The following is a 7,691-nucleotide window of genomic DNA, read 5'->3' on the forward strand; positions in this document are numbered from 1 at the left end:
GCTGCCCCGCCCCGCGCTGCCCCGCCCCCCGCCTCATTGCTCCCTCTGCTGCAGCTGGGAACTCATGGCGTCCAGGGGCCCCGAGCCCGATGTTGAGCCCCACGGAGTCACAGCTTCTGGTGGATGCAGGTGAGAAGCTGGGTTGCAGGGAGGGGGCGGAAGGTGTCATGACCTAGTTCCTCTGACTGGGGGTGCGTCTGCGTCCTGACTTAGTCGCCACCCCGCACCCAGCATAGCCCACCTGGGGGAGGCGGCGAGGGTGGAGAGGGCACGGCGCGTCTTCCGGAAGCAGCTCACCACGTGGGGAGGACCCTGGCGCCGCTCTGGTGGCGGTTTCCCCGGGTGCTCCTTGATCTCTTCTTGGCAGGCGCATGTCTCCTCCTGGCGCCCTGGCCAGCCGTGAGGGCCCGGCCCTGGGCTTGGGCTCCTTCCAGGGCCTCCCAGCGCCCGAGGGGCAGGGTTCCTGCCGCCGGCGGAACGTGCTCACAGAGCGGCAGCGCAGGTGAGGGGCCCCGTGGGGTGCAGGGAGCCAGCTGCCGAGGTCACAGGCTCTTAAAGGAGTCGGCGGTGAACCGAGGGGATTAGATCTGTGACTGATCAGATTTCAGGTGGACGGGGCAGGTGTATGGTGTCCAGGTGAAGGGACAGGGCCGCCCACTTGGGGCCAGGTGCTGGGGCCCCTCTTGGGCCTGAGGCCATGGGGTCGGAGGTTGTGCGTCGTCTGCCAGCCCTTGACCCTTGGATACCAGACTGCCTCGGACCCTGCTCCTCCCTCCCCACACCCAAAAATCAGTGGTGGTCCAGGCCCAGGCTCAGGCTGGTGGCAAACGCCTGGACAGCCTGTAGCTGGGGCCCAGGATCTATCTGTGCCAACAGAGGTCCCTGAAAGGCTTGGTCCACTGGCTGTGGGACCCCTGCCTGAGAAGCCCCTCTCGTGTTCTGTGGCGGGTTCCCAGCAGCTGCTCTCCTTTTGCCCAGTAAGGGTGGCCAGGCACATGGCTGCTTGTTGCTTGTCCGGCTGCAGGAAGCGGATCGCAGCCAGCTGTGAGCGGCTGCGGGCCCTGCTGCCCTGGTTTGACTGCCGACGGGAGGACATGGCGTCGGTCCTGGAGATGGCCGTGCAGTTTCTGAGGCTTGCTCACACCTTGGTGCCTGCCCAGGGGCAGCACATGGTGAGTTTGAGCTGGTCGAGCCCGCTGGCCAAGCCCTGCCCCTGTCCTTTGAGGGTAGCCCCCACCTGGCTTCCTGGGCCCCTGCCCCCCTTGCAGCCCGAGCAGATCGTTTTTGACATACCTATTCATGTTCCACCAACAGGGGTGCAGGGCCCCGGGGAGGGTCTGAGGTGGCTCCTGCTGTTCACTCATCATCTCCTATGGAGCTGGGGGCGTCAGGGGGTGAACTTCCTGCTGATGGACCAGTCCCCCCACACGGTGGTGGGGGTGTTATCGGGTGAACTTCGTGTTGATGGACCAGTACCCCCACACGGTGCTGGGTTGTCACGGGGTGAATTTCTTGTTGATGGACCAGTCCCCCCACACAGTGCTGGGGGTGTCATGGGGTAAACTTCTTGCTGACGGAGCAGTCCCCCCACACGGTGCTGGGGGTGTCCTGGGGTGAACTTCTTGCCGACGGAGCAGTCCCCCCACACTGTGCTGGGGGTGTTATGGGGTATACTTCCTGCTGATGGACCATCCCCCCACATGGTGCTGGGGGCGTCAGGGAGTGAACTTTTTGCTATATAGTCAAAGCCTACCTCTGCCTGACTTGCTTGAGTGCCACCCAGGTCATTGCCTGTACACGGCCCCCGTGAGACGGCACAGTTGTCCTGGGGAGAGGCTCTGCCTTATCCTCAACCCTGACATAGCTCCGGCTGGGGACCTGCTCGGGGACCCAAGCCATCTTGAGAAATGCCAGGATAGAGGCTCCGTGTAGTTACCCAGAGGGCCCAGCGAGGGTGGCCTGACTCGGAGGAAGGGTGACGCGTTCACAGAGTGGGGCTGTAATCCCAGTACTCAGACTGCCCATGGTCACTTGTGAGGCCTCCGGCGAGGTGACGCCCTGACAGCTTTCCTCCTCGCTGGCTCCCGTCTGCTGTCTCACATGCTTGTTTGCTTCCAGGCGCTCGCCCCTCCCCGGGAGGCGTGTCACCATAGGTGGCAGCGGAAGGCTCTGCAGGTGGTGCTGGGGAGTCAGGCTCCTGTGGGTGTGCCGGACTCCGGGATGGGTGCTCTCGGCCTGGCCAGGTTAGTGTCCCCGGGAGGCTGACCCTGCAGGGCTGTGGAACCCTGGGGCCGTGGACATAGGTCCCTCAGGATGTCCTGGGGGAGGGTGGGAGGCACTGGAGGGCTGGTGACCTGCTGGGGACCTTTGAGCTCTAACCTGTCACGTGGCGGGGCGACACACCTCTGCTGGGTCACAGAGACTGGGACCAGGGGGCCACGGGGACCAGAGGACGGGTGAGTGTGCTTTCACAAAGGCGCTCGGCCAGCAGTGTGGGCCTGGTGCCGTGGAGGCGGCCGGCACTCTCTTTCCATTTCCGTCATTTCTGACTCGTGGGTCCAGTTACGAATCTGGGTCGGCTGTGAAGAGGGGGGCTTGACTGGTGGGTGGGTGAGAGGGATTGGGCCCCTCTCCGCCTGGTGGGCACCCGGGCTTCTGGAAGGCAGTTTCCTGAAGCTCAGAGTATTTGATTCATTTTTTTAGAACGACAGATTGCAGGTGCGAGGGTGGGGTCCGGCCCGCACGGTCGGCCTTGTGTGTCTACACGTGCCTTCACCACAGCAGAGAGCTGTGGAAAGATCTGGAACTGGGTGGGGGCTGGGGAGGCAGTGGGCAGAGACAGGGAGAAGCTGGGAGTGCTGAGCTGGGCCCAGTCCCAGACGGTGGGGAGAACCACCGTGGTCCCGGATGTCCTGGGTGTGATCAGCATCTTGGCTGGGTGGTGGGGGCCCCAGGCTTTTCTTCTGGGGTCGGGGGGGCAGGGTCCTGGTTTGTGCTCTGGGTGTCTTGGGGATGGTCTCCTCAGAGGTGCTTTTAGAAAGTCCTTGGTGCCGGCCAGGCCTCACAGGATAGTCACTTGGGGTGGGGGTGGGTGGGACACGGGGCTCAGAGCTGCCTTCCCCTCTATTGTTTCCTTCTCAGGCCGCGGGAACCCCCACATGGGGTGCCCTTGGGCGTGGACGGGGGTGCAGCCCCCTTGGGGTTGGCCGAGGTGCTGGGTGGGCCACCAGCCCACCCTGGTCAGCAGGCGCCCTGTGAGCAAGGCTGTGGTTTCGCCTCTTTGGTCGGAGGTAAGCCAGGTGGGCGCGTGGAGCTCCTTCTGCACTTAGGAGCGCGTGTCTCTTCCTGGATGGGGCATACAGGGTTAGCGCCAGGCCCCGCTTCGGGAAAACCTCCATCACGGGGGCTGAGCCTCATGGACCCGCTTGTCCTCAGCTGTCGTTGTAAAGTGGGCCATGTGCACCAGGAGGGCAGACGTGCACGGGGTCGCCTGGGACATTTCTTGGATGTGAGGGTAGGGAGGTGGCAGCAGCTGGATGCCCCCTCCCCCCTCTGCTTCAGACACGGTCACCTAGCCCACCTGTGAGGGTCCTGGGGCTGCTGAACAAATCACCACACCCTGAGGGCTTGAAACAACAGGCATTTGTTCTCTTGCAGCCCTGGAGGCTGCACCAAATCCAGGTGTGGACAGGGCCGCGCTTCCTCCCTCCGGAGGCTCTAGGGAGGACCCTTCCCTGCCTCTTTCAGGTTGTGGTCACAGCAAAGCTCCGTTGTCACGTGGCTGTGTTCCCTCTGTGTTTCTTCCGTAAGGATAGCACAGGCTTAGCCGTAAAAACCCTGTTTGCAAACAAGCTCACGTTCACAGGTACAAAGACCCTGTTTGCAAACAAGGTTACATTCACAGGTATGGAGTTAGGGCTTCAGAACATCTTTTTAAGAGATGTGATTCAGCCCATCAAACTGCTTCTGCTCCACAAAGGACAGGGGACCCCACGCCCCTCTCGTTTATCCGGGCCCTCCTCTCAGCCCTGGTCGCTGCCAGGAGGTGTGGGGACCCAGGGGGATGTAGCTGTCCTCAGTTGTACCAGCCAGAGTAGGGGCCGAGGCGCTGGCGCTCTGCTTCCACTGCCGGCTGTGGCTGGGAGTTTGCATCCCCTCTCTCTGCTGCCAGCCTGCTCGCAGGGGCTGCAATGGGAGTGAGTCACGGTCTGCAGCCACGGCCATTCCTTCCCGGCCGGGGCCTCGTTCCCAGAGGCCGCCCCCGGCCGAGCTCTGCGTCTGTCCTTAGTGGGCAGCTGTGTGTCCGCTGCGCAGGGCTCATCTGATGACTGCTGCTGGCCGGGTCCCCACACTCACCCTCCTCTCTGATCGTCTGTCACTCTGTTGGTGACAGCGTTCAAGTCGTCTGTGTGTGCTTGCCATGTCCTGAGGCCACCAGAGCCCCAGGAGGTGGGAAGGACTGCACACATCTCGCAGGGAGGGTCTTGCCATCCATCGGGGGCACCAGGGGACTCCAGGATCCGTGTGGCAGGGTAGAGGGGCATGCAGGTGCAGAGGTCACTTGGGTGGGCAGGGAGCCAGCCTGAGGGCAGAGTCTGCAGTTAGATGGGGGAGGCAGCACCAGGTCTGAGCACCTTGAGCCAGGCCAGGCTGAGCTGACACCTCCTCCAGGAAGCCCCTCTGGCCCCATTGCTGGGCGCCCTGCTTTGTGCAGTACCTTCTCCATGCTGTGTCTGCCGCCTGTCCCTGCCGGGCTCCAGGTGCCTCTGGTGCAGGGCCAGGGCGGCAGGGGCTGGTTCTGGTTCCTGTACTGGGGTGCAGAGGAGTCTCTGGCCTCAGGAGAGGGTGCCCTCAGGCACTGCGGGTGGGGGGCAGAGGGCAGTGGCTGACTGACTCCGACTTCTCTGCAGAGCCCCCAGATCCAAGTGTCTCCAGGACCCTCGGTGGCCAGGCCCCAGGGCCACCGTGCCCACCCTGGGCTGCTCCCTCGCAGCAGCCTGCCTCCCCGCCACTGAGTCCAGCGGCTCAGAGCTGGCCGGGCCCGGCCACCGAGGGAACCAACACAGGCACGACGTCTGCTCCGGACACCAGGTGTGTGCCCCACGCGTGCGGACCTTCGCCTTTGCGTGCCCTGTGTGCCGGAAGTCTCATGCTCAGACCCTGGCTGCGGGAAAGTGTTTTCTCTATGTCTGTGCCGGGGTGGAGAGGACCAGCCACGGGCCCGCACGGCCTTCCCTGCGTTTCTGAACACACTGCTGTGCTCCTAGTGAGCTCTTGTTTTGGTTGATAGTAAAATGAGTTTGTGTTCATGAGCACACATTAGCTGGGAGGTGGGAGGGCTGGGAGCAGAGCGTGGTGGGGGCTGGAGAGGCACCAAGCAGACAGCAGCCAGGGCTGCCAGCCTCTTCTGGTGTTGTCCCTCCTTGGGGCCCGCATCCCTCTGTGGGCCTGGGCACTGCCCTTCTCCCACCGGATGGGGCAGGGGGTGTAAGGCACCTGTTGAGGACACTGGGCCTCCAGGACCAAGGTCTGGGGTTGGCCGTGCACGCTCAGGGTGGGGTCTTCCCTTCCTGCCCAGGTCTGTGCCGGGACCTGAAGTGGAGGAAGGCATGGCCCTCCTGCTGGCTGCCGGCCCCGACTGGTGGCCGGGTGAGTCGGGACAGGGGAACAGGTGTGGACCTCAATGCACCCAACACGGGGCGGTGGGCAGCCAGGGAGCCGGGCAGACGGTTAGCAAGGCCGGCTCACCGTGCGGTGTGGAGACTCCTGGATCTGACTGTGCGCTCCTGCGCTCTCATCTGCTGATGCCGTCGGGCCACCAGCAAGGAGAGGAAAAGGAGTGTGTGAGTGTGAGTGGGTGAGAGGGTGAGTGGGTGTGCTTGTGGGTATGAGTGTGTGGGGTAAGAATTTGAGCGTGTGGGTATGGATGAGAGTAGGTGTGGCTGAGTGTGGGTGTGTGTGTGAGTGGATGGGTGTGAGTGTGGGCATGGCTGTGGGTGAGTGTGAGTGTGTGTAGGCAGTTGAGAGTGAGCATGTGAGTGTGAGAGACTGACTTATGGGACCTGGTTGTGTCTGGTTTGCTGTCAGCTGTTTGGGACGCTGTGCTCTGTGACCAGGGACAGGTTACTCAGTAAGCAGGGTCGTCTCGGGCTTGTGCTGACTCACCTGTAGTGCACGATTTCACATCCTTGTGGTGGAATCGTGCACTGCAGGTGAGGAGGTAGACACAAGCCCATCACTACTTTATTGGGTAACCGGGTCCCCGGGCTGGCCTGCAGCGCCTGCTGGCCGTGCAACATGGCTTCGGTTCAGCGTGCGGGTGGGGCCCTCCTGGTCCTGGCCCCGGAGCAGGGGGGCGTGGGCATCCCTCGTCACCCAGCCCCTCCTCACACTCCCACCTCACGGATGGGCAGGGGCTCCGAGGACTGGACAGCCGGCAGAGGCGGGCCCTACACTCTGACCCCGGGCAGGTTCCAGAGCGTCTGCCCACTCCGCTGACATGGCCCCTTTGCTTCCAGGGTCACTGGAGGGCCTAGGAGGCGGCACCCCCGCCCCGCCGGACAGGACCGAACCAGGCTCCCTGGCGGACACCGGGCCCGGCTTCCAGGAGCTCCAGGACAACCTCCTGGAGCAATGGGGCCCGGACCTGGGCTGCGCGGGCCTGGCCCTGCGGGAGGAGGCGGACAGCCTCTTCCCTGACCTCTTCGCCTGCCATCTGTGAGGGCTCGGGGGCAGGCGCGGAGCCCGGGGCGGGCGCCCGCAGGCGCACGCGGACGTGTTATTTTGGATTTGAACTGCAGCTGCGCTCTAATTTGAGCTGCTGAATACTAAGAAGGAAAAGCAATTTTCTTGGAGGAAGGGTGGGACTTTGTAGCTTTTGTGTAATTAGGGCAATTCACAGGCAGACTTCATTGCTTCCTTCAGAGCCGAGTGACGCAGGCACCTGCCTGGGATTTTGTTTCTGTGACTTTGTCACCTCGGGGGATACCTCAGTGACCCCGGGCAGGTGCCCTGGGGGAGGGGTCCCCAGCTTGGGCCCTGCCGGCGGAGGCATGGCAGTGGGATTAAAAGCTTCCAGGCGCGGACTCCAGTCTGTGAAGTCTGTTGCTTCTTGGAACCCCGCGGAGCTGTAGGTCTGGGGTTTGACTCTGGGCGCTCAGAGTCCAGAGGGGCCATCGGGAAGACCCTGGTGTCCACTCTCCCAGCCGCGTGCCCCAAGGAAAGGGAGCCCCGGGGTGGGGGTGGGTAGAGGCCACCCTGGATCTGGCGCCCTCCCCGCCCAGCCCTGCCCTGGGAGCTGGGGAAGGGGTGGTGGACCAAGCTCCTTGGGCTGACCCTATCCTGCCCCTGCCCCAGGCCCCACCTGCCTTTCAGCCAGGGAGGCGGCCGGTGCTGGTCTCCACCCCAGACTGGCTACGGTCTCGCTGGGCTCTGCCCTCTGCTCCCTCCGTGGGAGACATGCCCCTCCCCAAGCCTCCCAAGTGAGCACACAGCCCCGCAGCCCCAGCCTCCGCCCTGTGGCCTGCACGCCCCCACAACCGCTGCTCCACTCCGTTCATTCCCACCTGAGTCGTTGAGGACACGGGAGCGGGGAGCAGCTGGCGTGGGCGGGCGGGCTGCAGCGGGGAGGTGCGGAAGAGGGAGCTTCAGCACCGGCGGAGGCCCTGGGAGGGGCGGGCAGCGGGCGGGGC

This window comes from Trichechus manatus, unplaced genomic scaffold (assembly GCF_000243295.1).
Source record: "Trichechus manatus latirostris isolate Lorelei unplaced genomic scaffold, TriManLat1.0 scaffold00214, whole genome shotgun sequence".
Classification (NCBI taxonomy): Eukaryota; Metazoa; Chordata; class Mammalia; order Sirenia; family Trichechidae; genus Trichechus; species Trichechus manatus.